The sequence below is a fragment of the Carcharodon carcharias genome, chromosome 9, assembly GCF_017639515.1.
Source record: "Carcharodon carcharias isolate sCarCar2 chromosome 9, sCarCar2.pri, whole genome shotgun sequence".
Taxonomy (NCBI): domain Eukaryota; kingdom Metazoa; phylum Chordata; class Chondrichthyes; order Lamniformes; family Lamnidae; genus Carcharodon; species Carcharodon carcharias.
In genome coordinates, this window is record NC_054475.1 from 160,022,257 (window position 1) to 160,041,959 (window position 19,703).

A 19,703-nucleotide genomic window follows, 5' to 3' on the forward strand; every position below is an offset into this window, starting at 1 on the left:
TCATGTTGCAAGCAATTCTTCAGAAACAATTGTCTATACAGAAACAATCCTTTAAAATTTCTGGATTAATTTGCAAGTTATACATGTGGTTGGACGAGAAAATTTAATTGCAGATGCATTGTCAAGAGTTTAAAGTTCAAAGAAAATTGGACATTTGAAAAGTGGACACTGGACTGAAGTGACCTCCGTTGATACAAGGGCTTTGTATATATTGTAATGTTAATGCATTTGACCTGGTAATGGAATAGCTTTGTGTATATAGATAAGTATAGTAAGTAATGTAAGATGGGTTGAGAAAATGAAACTGTTTTTTAGAATTATAATGGTTTATTTTTCTATAAGTATGAAGGTATAATGGAAATATCATTTATTTTCCTTAATGTTACTGTGGGATACAGAAGCAGGCTTATGGGGAGTTTGTGTATGAATGTTTGTGTGTGTGTGTGTGTGTGTAGTTTTAATTAAACTGCGGACAGTCAGACTGCAAAGTTTGAATCAATAAAATGGATTGGGTGTAAAACAGGCATTTGAAATAGAGATGGGTAAGCTAGGATAAAGTCTCACCAGATACAGTGTAAACGAATTTGCATGTTTAGATAAGTTGAGAGGATAATTTATTTTCAAAGGGACATGATAAGATGTTTACAACTGGTAAGAAAAATAAGGCAATGTTATTAAGTTGATTTTTCCTGAAAGTGCTGGCCATAATGATAACATGAAAGATATTTATATTCTGGGAAAAGTATCTTCCAAAGAAAGATTGAAATATTGGGTTTACAGATCACAATGGAGAAATATATGTAAAGAAAGATGGAAAGCTGTATGGGTGTGGCTGTGTGAGATCTTGAAACATGCACAGTGTGAAAAAGACAAATGGGAAAAACCTCTAGCCGCCCTGGAAAGATTTGATATTCCAGAAAGCAAGGTTTTTTTAAAGGCTTTGGAATTCCACTGTCGAGTGAAAGGTAGAAAGAAGCCGTGAATTATCTCCCTTATAGCAACAGTGGGAGTTTGTGGTAATATTGCTGGATGTTTTATAGATTAAGAATTTATTTGGACTGTTGCCTGAATGGGATGTGTAGTCAGGAAACTAGTTATGTAGAAATCTTGTGAGAATTGTTATAAACCTAAATGTAACTGTAGTCTTGTATGTTAAAGTTTTCTTTTCTTTTGTTGACAAATGTTTTAATGTAATCTTTAAGATCTCCAAAGGTGGTAGTGGACTCTTTACTTCTGACTTCAATGTATAAACCTTCTCATAAATACAAATTGCAAAAACATTGTGTTAGCCTGGCCAAGTTTCCCTCTGGGATTTGGTCAGCCTGGTAAATACCATCTGCCATATCATTGCATTATGTCCTAGAATGTCCTAGCTCCCTTCACCCACATTCAAATTCAGTTAAGCAGTGCCTTGATTTCAAAAGTCTCATCCTTATTCCCTATCCATCCATGACCTCATCCATCCCTACCTGTATAGCCTCCTCCAGTCCTGCAAACCCCTCAGATACCCACATCCCTCAATGCCTGGCCTCTTGAACAACTCTGATTTGGATCACTCCACCATTTGCAATCATGTATTCAGCTGCTGATGCCCTAAGATATGCCATTCTCTACCATAAGCTCTCCACCTCTCTACCTTACTTTCCTCCTTTAAGACACTCCTTAAAACCTACCTCTTTGACCAAACTTTTGGTCACCTCTCTTAATGTCTCCCTATGTGTCTCATGGCAAATCTTGCTTGATAGCATTCCTGTGAAGTGCCAAGGCGTTTTGTATTATGTTAAAGTTGCTATTTAAGTAGAAGTTGCTGCAGTTATAATTAAATTGTCCCCTTAATGCAAAAGAAACTTTTCTATTATTTCTACTCAGTTGTGTATGAGTGACCATAATACTGAATACTAATATTTCCTGCGATTTTATACATTATGCTTGGGAGATGTATTGTGCACTATCATTTCTAACTGTAAAGGATGTTGGAATATGTTTGGAAACTTTGGGATAATTTGAATCCCAATAAATGGTGGGCTTATGTCAAGTGGGATGTAAAAATGGAAAAATAAGCATCAAACATAAACCCACCTCGTCTCAAATCCACCAACTTCCAGGTTTAACGCAGGCAGACAAGGGAAGGGATCAGTGACCAACCTGCTTCCAGAAGGCAGGTCACACATTTACACATTATAGTTAAGTTATGTGCCCCATATTTTTCCCTTCTTCCAGGTTTCTGGGGCCTTGGGAAGCAGGAAGACCAGTAACTAAAGGGAGGTGAGGGCTACGCCATGGAAGAAGTAAATGATTTCCTAGCACTGTTTATGCACCAAGAGTGCCTCCTCCAACTCACCAAACAAACTTGTTTCCCACGCCATGCAATTGGACCCAGCACCAGTCAACCCCACATATGGATGCCCCCAACCCAGAATTGGAACCCCCTCCAATTTCTGATACCACATGCCGATCACCACCCCTCTCACTGTGAGGATCACCGAGACTACCTCTGGCCCCCGGTATGTTTCTGACCCCCTGTGATCACCCATCTGACTCACCAAACCATGCAATACAAACTCACCTCCACACCACAATTTCCACCCCAAGCAGCAAGAAACCTACTTGTTCCAGGGCTACATCCTCTTCTGCAGTTTTGCCCCCTTGACAGGGAGCCAAGCCTGTCAATCAGGTTGGCTTCTGGGCAGGGAATGTGTTAACAAAAAGACTTACATTGTGGAGTTAAAATTCCTAAGTATTTGGGAAACTGGGACTTCTGACCGGAATTCTTGCCCCCCAATTCTACTTCAATTGGAAATCCAACCACAGTAAATATCAGACCCAGTGTGTGGTTTGATAACTAATATTAAGTTACCTTTAAGGCCTCACTATATAAGTCTTCCACTCATTATAAGAAAACAGCATTCTCAAGCTCCACCATAAGTCTTTGTAACAGTGGATTACTGTGTCTGGAAAAATGTTTTAAAATAAAATTGGAAGTCTTCCAATGTATCAAGATGTTTTTATATCATCCCAGGAGCAGATTTCTTTGAACTTCACCAGCAAATGTTGGAGCGTGGGGGGAAAAGTTCCTTGTTGAATAATTTAAGAAAGCTATTGGAAGTCCAGGTTTTTCTTTCTTACTTGAAATAACAAATGAAACGTGGAGTGTAGCTGGTATCTGAACACAGAGTGGCAAAGAATTTATAATCCCCACCTCAAAAGTATTCCTCTTTATCTGAATTCCCACTCCGTAAATTTAGTTTTAAAGTTTTAAATTTAGCTTATGCCCAGTTGACATCGGTTTGTCATGTCCTCAGAGGTAAGCATTGTGATGTTTGCACTTTGTATGCTATCAATGTTAAACTTCTGTTTCTGATTGCACATCAATAGATTGTGGACCTTTGGGAAGAAAGGTTTGATTAAAGAATTTCATAGGGTAGATATGGAGAAACTATTTTCTCTGATGGGAAAATCGCAGAACAGAAGAGAATAACTTTATAATTAGACCATTCAGGAATGATGTCAGGAAACACTTCTTCATACAAAAGAAACTTGAAAATCTCCAAAAGGCTATTGACATTAGATCACTTGAAAATTTCAAATCCATGATTGATAGAATTTTGTTAGATCTTACATGGAACAATATTCAAGATGTGAAGGAATGAAGCTATAAATGTGAAATTACAAGAAAATCCAACTATAAATATGAAGTTATAAGGTTTAAAAGAGTGATCCTCCTATAAGGGATTAAAAATTAAAAGCAGAGTTCATCAGTTGGACAAAGGTTTTAAAGATTACAAACATGCTGAGGCATAGTTGTGTGCTCAAGGACACCAACATCTTTGGCATAGGATATGGTATATCCTCTAACACAAGGCTGATCTTGAAAAAAACAGGAACTGGCCTCTTAAAACACCTCAACAATGTATTGATAAATTGAAAGATGCCACAATCTAACAATTGATAACTTTAAAGATGCCCCCAAATCACTAGTCAACTGAATCCTGGAAACTGAGCATAGTGACCACCATCTGCAGCTTTCAGTATCCTATTTGCTTAAAGGATGCTTACTAAAATGAGGAATGTTGACCAAAAGGAAGGAAAGAAAGGATGTTGTCCAGCACGCTCAACATGCTTCGGATGGTTCAGCTCCTTTATGGTATAATAGTTGGAACCACACAATCAGTTGTTTAGATTTGTTGGATTCACTCCACCACCTCTCATGGTAAAGCTGTGGTTTCTGTAGTGCAGCAATGATAGTTCTTCCCTTAATTGAGATGAAGGTATCTTGCAAGACTCAATAGCTTTCTACTCAGGTATTCAACGTAAATACTACTTTAAATATTGATGGATATTTTAAATATCTTTCTGTAACATTATTAAGACTTGGATTCTCTAATAGAAATAAGATTATACTTAGCTTTGCTGGAACGCTGTGATTACCATCAAAGGTGTATTGCACATTCAGTTCTTTAATAAACTATATAATTTAGAAAATATATTGTCTCATAGGGCAGAAATTTTTACTTGGCCTGACCCACTCAAGCGTGAAATGACGCTCGTTGATGTCAGCCAAGTGTGTCAATGTCAACTCGCAGTCGTGCAATAGTTCAGTCTGGACCCACAGCATGCCCGCTGATAATTAAAAGGCCTGTTAATGCCAATAAGTAATGAATTAACTTAAATTTTTCACTGCTCGTCCAACCTAATGGTTAGCGGGCAGGCAAAAGGTCCAAGCAGCCTTTGCATTTTTTTTTTGGAAACCTTATCCATGGGTGAGATGAGGTTTCCAAAAGCAAATAAAAGATAAAATAAAAGTTTTAAAATTGATTTAATAACTTGTCCTGCTCATGTGACAGAGTCACATGAGGGGACATGTTTTATTACATTTTTATTTTCTTCATTTTCTTTTTTTTAAAACTTTTTTAGGCAGCTCTGTGCCTCAAGGAGATTATGAAGCGCTCACTCACGCCAAGTTCATGCTTGGCCCGCTCGCCCTTCTCCTCACCCCCGCACAGATAGCGATCAGCGCTGCTGCTCGCATTTCACGCTGGATGAGCCTTAATTGGCTCGCCAGTATGAAAGCACGGACCAATGCCAATCGCTGGCGGTGGTCAGCTTCCCCACTGCCCCCGCCCACCAAGGGCAAAATTCCCATATAGTTTTCCATCTCCAAACTCAAACCCATTTCCATACACTCTTCAGTGGAGAGATACATTGTTGAGGAGAGATGCCGGGATAATAATATCCGGATTGTTATAATCTAGCTAAAACTTGTTAAACTGGAGGATGGCAACATTTTCTGGTGGTTTCTTTCCTTCGGGAAGAGTTAGATCAGTTCTTCATGCCCACCTAAGTGTCTGTGAGGCCTTTCTTTCTCAACCTTAAGTGAGAGTAATCATCTGAGGAGCGTGCGTGATCCGGGATAGTCCCGAAAAGGGGCTAGTATTATAATTCGCTTCAAAGTACAAGTGCAGCAGGTGCATGGGAACACGACCTGCAACTTCTCTGCCAATTTACACAGCATCTTGACTTGAGCATTTATCACATCCCTTTTATTGTTGCTTGATTTAATCCTGGAACTTCTTGCCTAAGCAGCATTGTGCGGGGCACCTCCACTTCATGGGCTGCAGTGATCCAAGATGAAGACCCCACCACCAGGATCTCAAGGGCAACTTGGGATGGACAATAGATTTTAACCTTGTCACATTGTCCATGTCCATAGAACGAGTGATTCTACTGGCATTTCTGATTCCTGCCATACATCGGTGGGATGTGCAAAGTGGGAGTCTACCGAAGTTCCATAGCCTCCTACAACTTCATCCTGAGCTTTCTCAACATTCATGCAGTGAGGGCGTTGTTCATTTGGCTTTCCTGTCTGAAGTTCATGTGCCTTTTGCCTGTTTTCTACCCACCTCCATATTCCCTTTGACTCATTTTGTAAACTCTTTCAATGTCACGGCCCTTCCTTGCTTTGCGAATAAAAGTTATTTGTCACAAAAATATCCTGGAGGGTTGAACAAAGGTATCAGAAGAAAATTAAAGTAAAACATGCTCCAGTTTGTAGGCAAATGCAAGGCAAAGCTGGTGGAACACCACAGGACAGAAATGCAGGATCTTTCTAGAATCTGTATAAGTCTGAATCATTGATGACATGCCAGTGATGTGGATATTGCTAGAATGAGCCTATACCATTAGTTAGTTCTCCCTCAGCCATCAGTTCAAAAAAATTGTGCAGCATAACTGGCTGGAAGTATGAGCTGACTCTTAATGATATGTTAATTATATTTTTAAAATATACGGGATGAAGGGTATGGATTAATAAAGTACTTAGAGCACATGTAAAGAGAGACTGTTCATGGCCCAGTGTCCCTTGAGAGGGAGCATGTGGTGTCCACCAGCAAGCAGGAGGCCTTCCACAATCAGTGGGCACTGCAGGACTGGGACGCATTATCATCCCCCACAATCACATTTTAGTTTGAATTTTTGTACGTTTCCTTTGTGTTTTCATTCTTTAGTTATGATGCCCCTTTAAGGGTTATCCACCTTTAGTAGTTTGTTTGATCCTTTGCCAATTTGACCCCCTTTCCTCATTGTTTTATTTCAAAAGAATTTAAAGAGAGACTGGCCCGACGGTGTGCCCCTCTCCTGTGGCTATGTTCATAGCTGGATGTCCTTGGAGAGGGAGCATGCGGTGCCCACTGACTTGCTTGAGGCCTTCCAGACTAGTAGGCACCGCGGGGGCTGGAGTGCTTCCTTACCCCACCAAAGGGCATCTTGATTTAGTTAGATAAATCTCCTTTGAAGTTTTGTTACTGTTACATATCTTTTTAAAAGGCTATTACATTAATTTGATTTGCTAATTTTCTCAATGTAAATTGCTTTAATCAAAGAGTATAAAGAGAGACTGCTGGGACACTGGGCTGGTCAGTAGGAGGCAGACATATGTAATGTCTGCATTCTGTAAATAAATTGTGTAAAAGAAAAGGATTTGCCTCTCGTTTCATACTTCAGCATCTGGCTTGGAATCCATTTATCACTGATTACAGGGCAATGGGGTATCTTAGTAAATGACGGGATCAACAGAGTATCTCCTTACAAAAGATCGTGCATGATGTTCAAAAATAAATCAGTCACTTATGTTTAGGTGTTAATAACGGACCTGAGAACAAAACTCAATGACTTATTTTCCCTTCTTTAATTATTTTACATGATGAAAAATTATTGCTTAACATTTGAGGAAACCTTATGGCACGGAAGAAGGTCATTCGATCCATCGTGCCAATGCTGGAATGCTTGAAAAAACACTTTTACACTGTTGTTGGCCACTAGCTCTAGTATTAAACAGCCTTTCATCACTCAGGGAAACATATAATTAAATATGGAAGGTAAACATATAGGGCAAAATCATCCCAGATGTGCAAAAAGGAAAAAGGACATTTTACCCATCGGTCACAATGGCGGGTTTTTGCACCATATTGTCCCATCACCGGGATGTACTGCCCCATTAATAATACATTCCCAGGAATCACGCTGGATCGCTGGAGGGGTGGCCTCTGATTCACCTGTCCCACCATCACTTCAGGCCGTTCAGTAATTGAGGTACCATATTTAAAGGGCACAGAACTAGCACACTCTAAGGGTCAAAAGCTGTTGCAAAGTTATGGCTGCCAAAGGGAAGAAACATACTGCCCCCAAATTAATAATGCCTCTCACAGGTGCCTACTAGATGCAGTGGAGGCCCACAAAAACCAGCAAGCAAGGTGACAAATCCAGCATGGTCGACAGTGTCAGCAGCGGTCAGAACCAACAACTTGCATCCTTTCCATCTGTCTTCATGCAATACAGTCTGGCACACAACAAAAGGGAGAGGTCGCAGACTGGTGGATGAATGCCTGACATCAAGGTCCTCACAGACTTTTAAAATGGAGTCATCCAGCTGGCCAGCAACTATCTGGAATGTTCCTGTGCTGATGGTGAGGTCAGCAGTGCTCAGCCAAGTGTTAGGAAATAGAAACAGTTTAAGTAAGTTATATTTGCATTTTGTGGGTGTTAGAGATGAGTTTTAGTTTTAATGTTTAAGTTTGATTTGTAATTCAGTATATGTGTGCTAAGAAAGGTCAAATTGAGTTTTAGTTTCACTTTAAAAATGTGCCTGCATTTCTAGTGATGCTTTTTACAACTGTTGCAGCTAAGTGAAACAAACAACAGTGGAAGAATCGGGCTGTTGCCTAGAAATAGGGGTCCAGAAAGGCAGGTCCCTCCCACAGACACAGTCACAGAAGGAGAGAAATTTGATTTGGAAGCTGTTTGAGTTCAGTTGGTTTTGAAAGTGACTGCCAGGAGAGGCTAGAGCAAAAGGACAGATAGCCAGTCCCAAGCTAAAGAAAAACCCCAAAATGCAGGGGAGTGGAACAGGAGAAAGTCCCAAGAAGACTATCTAGTCAAAGAACAGACAGGAACCTGGCAAAGGCCCTGTTAAGTGAAGTTAAGAGTGAGGGGCAGAGAGAAAGATGCCAAGCTTCAGATTTAAAGAGAAAAAAAACTGCAGAAATCAGATTTAAAATGAGAACAGCTTGTAAGAGGCAAGAAGGTCCAAAGACACAGCTGAAGGTCTGTAACTCTTTGCTACGGACATGCGAAGCAGTGGTGTACCATTACTGACAGCTGAGTCAGTGAGAGACAATATGTAGAAGACAGCTTGAATGGATGCAGTGACCAGGGGAGAGGAACATCAGCAGGAGAGTTTGAAAACCTGGAGATGAACTCTTGTGGGAGATGTCTGAGAGAAAGTTTTGGTTTTGGAGAAGATTTCAAGCAAGGTCTTGGAGAGTGGGGATTGGAAACTCTCATGTGAAAGATGGAATGCGGTGAGACTGGCTCACAGTGTAACAAGAGTCTGGAGGGAGTTGAGGAGAGATCCAAAGCATTTGGGTGAGGTGGCATCTGTCACTCTGGTTTCAGAATGTGGTGTGTCTGACCACCTATTGGACTGTGTACTTACTGTGGACATTAGAGTATAAGATAGCTTTTGCAACTTGTGTTATCCTTACAAATCTGTATATATCTGTAAAGATATAGTTGTGGATGAAGGGGTATTATAATATAGTTCAACTTATCTGGTTTAATAAATGTTTTATGTTTTGTTAAAAGTTCATCAGCTGACTCCTGTGACTCTGTTCAGTGTCTACTTTCCATGTATCTAAACAAACAAATAAAAGTTAGGATCTAGAATAAAAGCAGAAAATGCTGGAAAAACTCAGCGGGTCTTACAGTATCTGTGGAGAGAGAAACAGAGTTAACATCTCGAGTCCTTATGACTCTTCTTCAGAGCTAAAGAGAAGTAGAAATGTGATGAAATTTATTCTGTGTAAGGGTGGTGGAGCAGTGAATCTGGATAGAAGGTCTGCGATAGGTGGGGGCTAAGGAGAGATTGACAAAGGTGTTATGGACACAAGACAAAGGGAGTGTTAACGGTAGTGTTAAGGGCTAAAGATAAAGGATGTATCGAGTTGGGTTCCACCCTGGGATCAGGCTTGTTTAGGGGTAACCTCAGCTGGGATCATAACACAGGTGAGGATCCAGTGGTGCAACATCCATCAGACAACAATGCTGTGAGTGAGTTCCCCTGTTCCGCAATCCCCTGCCATTCACTAATTATCTCTCCTTGTTTTCGCAGGCACATCTGAGAAAAAGCAAAAGGGGCCCACAAGCCAGGTACTCGCCTCAAGCCCCAAAGGAAGAAGGATCTGATAACACCTGTATTGAAGTCCCGTCACAGCACTCACCCATATGCTCCAGCAGCAGAGTATAACACACCTCAGTGGGAACTAGTTCCAGAGTAGTCTCAAGATCACAATCTGGTGAGCACATCACACTGTCTGATCCACAGCAGGCAGCAGCAGGGAATTCCCAGGTTCCTGGCACTCAGGACTGCTGGAGACTAGAAATCTGCTGAGTCCAAGTCAGATGAGGAGCCTCTGGACTCAGTCATACCTCAGTTGCTGGAGCTGCAAAGATAAGCTGAGGAACATCAGGAAAGGATGTCTGTTGTACTCCTCAGACTGCAAGGCACGATGGAGGAGTCCATCCTCCTTCACTCTGAGGTGATAACACCAACATGCCAATGCACCAAGGTCAACACTGGTAGGATGGCGGCTGCCAAGGCGACCTTGGTCAAGGGCATCGGTCCTGCACCGCTGCATGGGCTGAAATCCAATGCTGATATCATAGTTGGCTTCCAACAGTGTCAATATGAGGGGGATGCAGGGCAGCTCGATCTCACTCCAGCTTCCCCATCTCTTCAAGGAGTCAGCCAGGGGTCCTCAGGCATCCATAAGGAGAAGGTTCAGCAGGTGCACACCAAGGTGATTTTTGGAGTTTCCAGCCCTTCGGAATCCCCTCTTCCTTTTACCCCAGCAGCACCAGCTCCACAGGAGGGTGCCACTGACACACAGTAGGGCCCCAAAAGCACACTGGGACCCTGCAGCGCCAGGCTGTGGAGTGCATAGCAAGTGACAATGATGTCCTCATGGCGCCAAATCCTGCAGCTGGTGGCATATGTGACCGACCAGTTCCCCAGATGTGCACAGTCTTCGGTGACACCGGTTCTTGGTCATCTGCAGAAATGACAGGTACCGTCTATGGACACTGCGCCTACAGTAGTCCACTGGGGATCTTCAGTTGTGCGTGCAGCAGGCCCTGCTTCCTCTTCATCTTGAGGGAGGTGCTCCACCCTTTGCCGAGCCAGGCACCTCCACTGCTCTCTCCTTCTCCTCTGGTCCCTGTGAATCATGAGACATACCATTAAATCACCAGGTTCCATGATCCTGATGTTCTCCTCCTGCAGATCAAAGAGAGAGGGATCCACGGGCTAGCATTGGTGTACTAAGAACCTATCTTGGTTAAGTCTGAAGGCTCGTTCACATATGCAGGAGAGTGCTGGCCACCACTTGGATGGCCAGTGTGTACTGTACTCATTGGCTGTCCGAAACCCCACCCACCTCCACCCCACTCCACTTGACTGATTGGCGGCAGCTTTGGCCACTGGACTGCATGCTGTGCTCTCAGCTCAGGCGCAGGCATTCTCCTAACCCGCACTGCAAGGCTGTGCTGCTAGCTTGAACCATAATGGATACTGGTCCAAGCCTTAATAAAGACATTGCAAAGAGCTGTGAGCACCTCCACCAGTGACTGCACCATGGTCACCTTTCACAAGGGGATTCTACAACTTGCCCAGTCCACCAATTGCCCTGTTACCCCCTAAAACACACATTAATTTGCAGTCTGCGACTGAGGGGTGAAAAGATCTGGAGCACTTGCTGGCACTTTCATGCTTTAGAGTCGCCTAAGTGGGGAGAAAAGCTTCAGAGGCCCCACTCCAAGCAAGTCAATGGAGCTTCAGTTGAGCAGTCTCAGCTGTGGAAGAATGCACACTTTTGACAAGCTTTTCCAGATGCGTGGCCACTTCGCTCACCACCAACACCCCCACCCCCCTCCACCTACCTCCCAACACCCCGGCATGCGCTTGAGCATTTCCTTCAGTCTGTGCTGCCTTGTCTCCCCAACCTCTTGGCCCAGAACCGCACTGAAAGCCAGCCGGGAAAAAGCAGCTCGCCTGTGTCTCCTGTGAATGTGCGGTGCAGCTTCCTTGTTGTCCTATAGGTGATGCTCATGAGCACTGCGCAAGGTTGTGTACACTCAGCTCCGAGTTCCCCTCGAAATTCAGGTTTGCCAGGTGCACGCCTTTTAAGGCAGTCATGAAGCACACCCTTCTGAAGTCACCCTGACGTGGGCAGTACATTTGATGTGGGGAAATGATTGTGGCGAGCAGGGCTTATAATTAGGTGCACATGTATTAAAATGGCACTGCCATTGTGCAGTGGTGGGAAGTGCTGCCTTCCATCGACAGGTCGAGCAGATGACCACAGACTGGTTTCACGACAGCGTAAAACTGATTTTTGACCTTCTCGCCATATTGATTCGCCCCCCCCAACACTCCCCAACCCCAACACCCGCCTGCCATGATGCCCGACGCTAACAGGGCCAGAAAGTTCTGGTCATAGTCTTTAGGCTTAGAATTGTTCCTTTGTCGGGCAGACCTGGTAGGGGAGTGAGCAGACTCGGGGAAGGTGCGGGGTGGGGGGGCACGGTCGGGAAGCCAACCGCCGCCCACGATGAGGGCCAGGCCGTGGTTTCATACTGGTGAGCCAATTAGGGCCCACCCAGCGTGAAACACGTGCTTCAGCGGTGCCTGTGTTGGGAGGGGGGAGGAGGGCGAGAGCGCAAGTTCACACAAGCACGCAGGTGCGCACTGGAAAATCTCCTTGAGGCGCGGAGCTGCCTTAGGGACATGAAGAATTTTGAAAATTAAAAATTAAAGATTTTTGAAATGTTAAATAAACATGTCCCCTCATGTGATTCTGTCTCTTTCTCTCTCTCAAAGTCACACGAGCAGGGGCATTTTTCTGGAAAAATTTATTAACATTGCTTCCAATTTCCACCTCTCTGTCATTTTCACGTGGTCCATCTCTGACACTTCCCTTCCCTTCCTTGACCTCTCTGTCTCAATCTCTGGTGATAGACTGTCCACCAATATCCATTACAAGCCTACCGACTCCCACAGCTACCTCGACTACAGCTCCTCACACCCCGCTTCCTGTAAGGACTCCATCCCATTCTCTCAGTTCCTTCGCCTCCGTCGCATTTGTTCTGATGACGCCACTTTCAAAAACAGTTCCTCTGACATGTCTTCCTTCTTCCTTAACCAAGGTTTTCTACTCACGGTGGTTGACAGGTCCCTCAACCGTGTCCGGCCCATCTCCCGCGTATCCGCCCTCACACATTCCTCTCCCTCCCAGAAACGTGATAGGGTCGCCCTTCTCCTCTCTTATCACCCCACCAGCCTCCACATTCAAAGGATCATCCTCCGTCATTTCTGCCAACTCCAGCATGATGCCACCACCAAACACCCTTCACACCCCTCCCGGTGGCATTCCGCAGGGATCGTTCCCTCCAGGACACCCTGGTCCACTCTTCCATCACCCCCTACACCTCAACCCCCTCCCACGGCACCTTCCCATGCAACCGCAGAAGGTGCAACACCTGCCCCTTTACTTCCCCTCTCCTCACCATCCGGGCACAAACATTCCTTTCAAGTGAAGCAGCATTTCACTTGCACTTCCCTCAATTTAGTCTACTGCATTCGTTGCTCCCAATGCAGTTTCCTCTACACTGGAGAGACCAAACGCAGACTGGGTAACCACTTTTCAGAACACCTTCGGTCTGTCCGCAAGCATTACTCAGACCTCCCTGTCGCTTGCCATTTCAACACTTCACCCTGCTCTCATGCCCACATGTCCATCCTTGGCTTGCTGCATTGTTTCAGTGAAGCTCAACGCAAACTGGAGGAACAGCACCTCATCTTCCGCCTAGGCACTTTACAGCCTTCCGGACTGAATATTGAGTTCAACAATTTTAGATCATGAACTCTCTCCTCCGTCCCCACCCCCTTTCCGATCCCCACCCCCCCCCCACCCTTTTTTTCCAATAATTTATATAGATTTTTCTTTTCCCACCTATTTCCATTATTTTTAAATGTATTTCCATCTATTGTTTTATCTCTACCTTTTAGCTTTTTTAGATTCCTTCACCCCACCCCACCCCCACCCCATCTAGGGCTATCTGTACCTTGCTTGTCCTGCTTTCTATCCTTAATTAGCACATTCCTTAGATAATATCACCACCTTCAACACTTCTCTGTCGTTTTGTCTGTGACATCTTTTGGATATCTCCCCCTATCACTGGCTCTACTTGTCCCACCCAACCTTAAACCAGCTTATATTTCACCTCTTTTCCATTTTTCCTTAGTTCTATTGAAGGGTCATTCGAACACAAAACGTTAACTGTGTTCCTCTCCGCAGATGCTGCCAGACTTGCTGAGTTTTTCCAGGTATTTTGGGGTTTTTTTTGAGCAGGGACATGTTAGACATTAGGATGAAATGTTTTTCATTTTTTTAAATGGGGATCGAAACCTCATCCCGCCCACAGATGAGTTTTCGCAAAACAATCCAGAGGTTGCTCGGCCTTTTTGCCTGGGCTGCCAACCGTAAGGTTGGGTGGGCAATGAAAAATTTCATTTAATGACGTTGTTGAGGGCCATAATAGGCCTTTTAATTGTGGGAGGGTCACTCCGGGCGACTGCGGGCTGAAACATCGTGCGTCAGTTTATGCTCGAGTGGGTCAGGCATGCACTCACCCGCTCAGCGGAAATCCTGCCCGGATGAAATTTCTTAGCTTATGACAATTTCAGTTTGATTTTTGTGTACAAAGTGAGATTGGGAATACGTGATGGGCTTTTGCAAACTGAGCCGTGATAGGATCAAATATGATCCCGTCCCTTTTGACATTATCCTTTCGGGAGCCGGACCCCTGTTTCCCAGTAATTCTTATCACAAATAGTTGCACAAGGAGTATTAGATGGCTAAGACCTACTGCCAGAAATAGGCACAGCATGCTATCAACACCTGGGCCTCATTAATATGCATGACAACCTGTTCCCATGATAAACAATGGGATTCTTGTAAACCATTTCATAAAGTGATGTCTTGCTGGGGCATTTCAAACTACCTTTCACACCATGTTCCCTAAATTAAATTCTAAATTGTAAATTAAATTCAAAAGTTTTAAAAACACGAAAATAAAATCAATATGTGCAAGCCGGTAAGAAATGAAGCTGACACACACAATTTGAATGTGAAATCTGGAAAAATTTAAAAAAATTGCTGTTTGATCATTAAATTATGCTAATCAGTCCATATCTTTTAAAGATGTCAGTGAAGCAGAAACAACATATTTTGTTAGTATTCCTCAAGCATTTTTATGTGATTTTTACACAGTCACAGATCGATGATGAACTGGAACGCTGCCAGTTCTTAAGTCTCCATATGATACCATTACAAATGTTATTTAAAAAATATTAGTTATGTCGATAAAATGAATGGTCTGGTGCTTTTATTATTCTAGAGGATTTGTTGTCCCTCGCTAGGCAAGTGTGTGAAGGGTTAGGGAACCAAGGCAGGTAGATGGAGTCAAGATACAGCTTAGCTATGATTTAACTTAATGGCTTGAAATGGGTTGGAGGGGCTGAATGGTTTCTTCCCCTTTCCTATGTCGGCACATAGTTCATTCCCTGTTCTGGGTGAATAAAGTTTTGAAGACCAGGAGTGAGGCTGCTTTTACAATTTATTATGCACCAGTATAATCAATGTGTTTTTCTAAAAGCATTCACCTATTGAAAATATTGAGAGATGGAATACCTGTAATCACACGCTGTTACATTTTCTGTTAAATCTCAAAGCTATTTTACAGACTATAATCAGGTGCTGTAGGATTTGAGTGAAAGTTCATTGTTATCACGCTATACACTGCTCGCATAACTGCAAGATGAAGTGTAGCAAATTAACTGCACTATTATATGTTTTGTAAGTCAATAATGGGCAGACAGTAGCACATCATTAAAATGAGGGAAACTTTTAAACTGAGAGAACAAATTGTGTGCAATGTAATAATCTGTGCAAATTCATGGGGGTATGATGCACAATTTTCCTATCAGCTTTGGAATCCACATTTAAAACCAGCCCACAGTTAGGATTGAAGCCATCTTCTGCCTTTGATGTATTTGAAGGATCAACAGTGAGATGTGTTCTCACAGTGTCGATTCAGCTCCCAGTCAACATTAGCCCACAGCACAGAACGAGTTGTAATGCATCACTAATGGCCAGTAACATCATTAAGCACATGCAATGCTAAAGGATTTTTGGCTAATATAATATTTTGTGACCGGAAGCATATTGCAAGGTTGGGGGTGGGGGGTGGGAAGCATCACCACAGTTGGTCTTCGGGCCCATGAATCATCTTCAGTCATAAATGCCACACTAATCAATAACCTATTAACAATGTGCTGAAAATCAGAGCATCAGGGAATACAGTACCTGTTGGGCCACATTTATAATAGCTGCCCGGGGCCCGCAAACTCTTCTATGTTGAAATAGTTTATGATATTATAGCAAGACCTTTTATCTCTCTGTGAACCATTCAAACTTCGGCCACAGAGGTTGTGCCAACTTAAAGTTGGTGGGACTACCTCCAGAAATGTCAAAGGAAAATTGGGATAATTGCTATTAACCATTGCCTAATCTTTCTTCAAGTTTTCTTCTTCAAGCAACCATATGAATCCTGATTTAAAAGAGTTTCCATACTCTGCTTCAATGATGTTTCACATCAAAGAATTTCATATTCTAACAAAATCCATTAAGCCAAGGTTGACCATACATTTTGAATTGAACATGCTCGGGGAACAGGGAGCTAAAATGTGCCTGTTGGACATGAAGCATAGAAACAGGAGTAGGTCATTCTTCCACCATTCAATTCAATCATGGCTGATCTGTATCTTAACTACATCACTCCACCTTGGTCCTGTAATCCTTAATACCTTTACCGAATAAAAGTCTACTAATCTCAGTTTTTAAACTTTCAGTTGCCCTCCACAGTTTTCTTTTGAGAAGAGAGTTCTAGATTTCCACTACCATTTTGGTGAAGGAATGTTTCCTGGCATCAGCCCTGAACAGTCTAACTCTAGTTTTAAGGTTATGCCTGCTTGTTCTGGTTCCCACAACCTACTCTATCTACTCCATCAAATCCTTGCATGATTTTAAACACCTCACCTAAACCAGCCCTTAATCATCTATTTTCAAGGGAATACCAGCTTAATCTATGCAACATTTCCACATAATTTAGCACTTTAACACTCGGTGCCATTCTGTTGAACTTTCGATGCACCCACGCCAAGTCCTCTCCTGAGGTCCAATGCCTAGAGCTGAACATAATATTCTAAACGGGGTCTAACCAATGCTTCATATAACTGTATTGAAATTTCCACTGCTTAGTTTTCCACCACCCCACCCCATCACCTTGTGATAAAGGCCAACATTTCATTTTATTTTATTTTTTTTACTTTTTTTGTGAGAGAGTAATAAGCAAGCAGGATTTAATACAGGACCAGATACATGCCCCAGAATTCATGGAGTACATGGGAATGAACTCAGGAAAGGCTGCAATAGAAACAGGAAATGTTGAAAATACTCAGCAGGTCAGGCAGCATCTGTGGAGGGAGATGTAGGGGTACTTGGCGGAATTGAATCCAGCTCATCATTGCGAGAAATAGGATAGCCGTGTAGTATAACATTAACCCTTTATACATTTAACTATATAGTCTACATCATCAGTGATGGAAGATTACATGACAGCAGAGCACGGAGAGAGATAGTTCTATGTAGAGCCTCGTGCTAAGCCTGTATTGTACGTAATTGGCATAATGTTCAATAAAAGGAAAAGTTTACCAACAGCCTTGCCTCCAGCATTATCAGTAAGTCCAGATCATGAACAACTCCCTTCAAGATCCACAACAATGATAATATATGTTAACAGCAGAAAACACAATGAAAGGAGCATGATATACAAAGTGAGAGCAGTGTTGCAGCACTTGGAAGGACTCTCAACAATAAGTGTGAGTTCTCACAATAAAACATTAAATTTCTGGGGCACATTGTTCATGCATCAGGCATCAGGGCTGGTCCCCAAAAGACCAAGGCAATCAAAGATTTTCCACCATCTCTCTACATTACAGAGCTTCAATGCTTCATGGGGATGGTCAATCAAATACGGAAGCCTGTCCTGAATCTGGAACATGTGAACAAACCAATGGTCAGGTAAGGCCAAGCATGGTGTCGGGGAGTACATCAACAAATTTCTTTCCAAAAAATAAAGGAGATGCTCATTTCACCAGACATACTGGCACACTATGACCTGGAATTGTCTACAATTGTTGCTGCTGATGCATTAGTGACTGGACTAGGAGAAATATTCTTCAAAATCCAGAAAGATGGAACATGCCAACCAGTGTATTATGCATCTCAGTCATTGACGGAAATGAAACAAAGATATACTGTAATTGAAAAAGCAGCATTAGCAGTCACATGGGCTTTGAAAAGTTTGCCAACTGTCTTAGGCTTGCAGTTTATTATCAAGGCAGGCCACAAGTCATTGCTCACCTTATTAAGTACCAAAGAATGAGCAAAGACACTAGCTAGAATCCAAAGGGTTCACCTGAGACTCAAGGTTTGATATCATGACTGAATAAGTCCAAGGCAAACAACAAACAGCAGCAGTTACTTTGTCACATATTCCTGTTGAGAAGCCTGAACAGGGGGACAGAAATCTCATTGAGGATGTAGAGTCGTATACCTCATTGAGTACAAAATTCCTACAGCAACAACACAGAGAATGGATGAAATCCGACAAGCACAAAATTAGGAAATAGTGCAAAAATTCATGGCCAGAATATGTTCCAAACAACCTCAACCTGAAAAGAAAGCTTTGAGCAGCACAGACGTCTCAGTATTGTCAACAACTTGTTAAGTTATGATGAGAGGTTGGTCATATCCAGAGTCCTCAGGCTCGCGATCCTTCAGAGAATACATCAGAGACACCTGGGCATTGCAAAGTCTCGTGCTAGAGTGTAAAATTCAGTTTGTCGGCCCGGGATCACAAAATCACTAGAGTATATGATTTCGAGCTGCATCGCCTGTGCTATCCATCGCCAAGAGCAAAAAGACCTGCTAATAGTATCCTCATTTTCATCCCAACCATGGGAACATCTCAGAACAGACCCTCCCAAGCTAAGACATTAGTCATAGTTGCTGACTATTATTCCAAATGGATTGATGTTAAACGCTTTCATGGTACAACCTCAGAATCAGTCATTAATTCACTAAAAGAAATTTTTGCCACATGTGGCATCCCAGATCCTGCCGTTTCAGACAATGGTCCACAGTTTGTAAATGAAGGGTTCAAGAAATTTACAGAAGACAATGGATTTGTCCACAAAACTATTCACCCAGGTGTCCAGAAGTAAATAAAGAGGCTGAAAGAGGAGTAAGAATGGCAAAAGCTTTGTTCAAGAAAAATTATGATATCAGCTTAGCACTGTTGAGCTACCATTCCAAATCACTTCAGGATGGTTTGGCTCCAGAACTTCTGATGGGAAGGGGACTACAGACTTGACTTCTTGTTCTCCCACATATGCTCATGCCATCTCTAAAAGCAATAGATGTAGAGAAAATAAGGGAGAAGGAGGATGAGTGTCATTCAAATCTGACCTCCTCTCAGGTTTCCATCCCCCTGGCAAGTTAGTTGAAACCCTGGGGATTTCCTGACTACCTGCCTAACACCTTTCTTCTGACTGATGGTCACCCATTCCCTCTCTGTCTGCACTTCCGTAAGCTGCGGGGTGACCACGTCTAAAAACGTGCTGTCCACGAAACTCTCAGCCTCGCAGATGCACCTCAGTGCCTCTGGTTGTCGCTCAAGCTCCGAACCTCAGAGCTCAAGTAGCTGCAGCTGGCGGCATTTCCTACACACGTGGTCGGTCAGAGTGCAAGGAGCATCTAGGACTTCCCACATGTTGCAGGTGGTACATAACTCGGGACTGAGCTGAAAAGAAAAACCCTTACTTTAAGTTAAATATAATTTTAAAAAGTTGAATTATTATGTCCTTTAAATAAAAACTAGAACTCTTACCTTAGCTTGATCTATTTTAAATTGTAGAAAAACTGGAGAAAAACACTTACCCACTACTCACCAATCAGCTCTCACCTTTG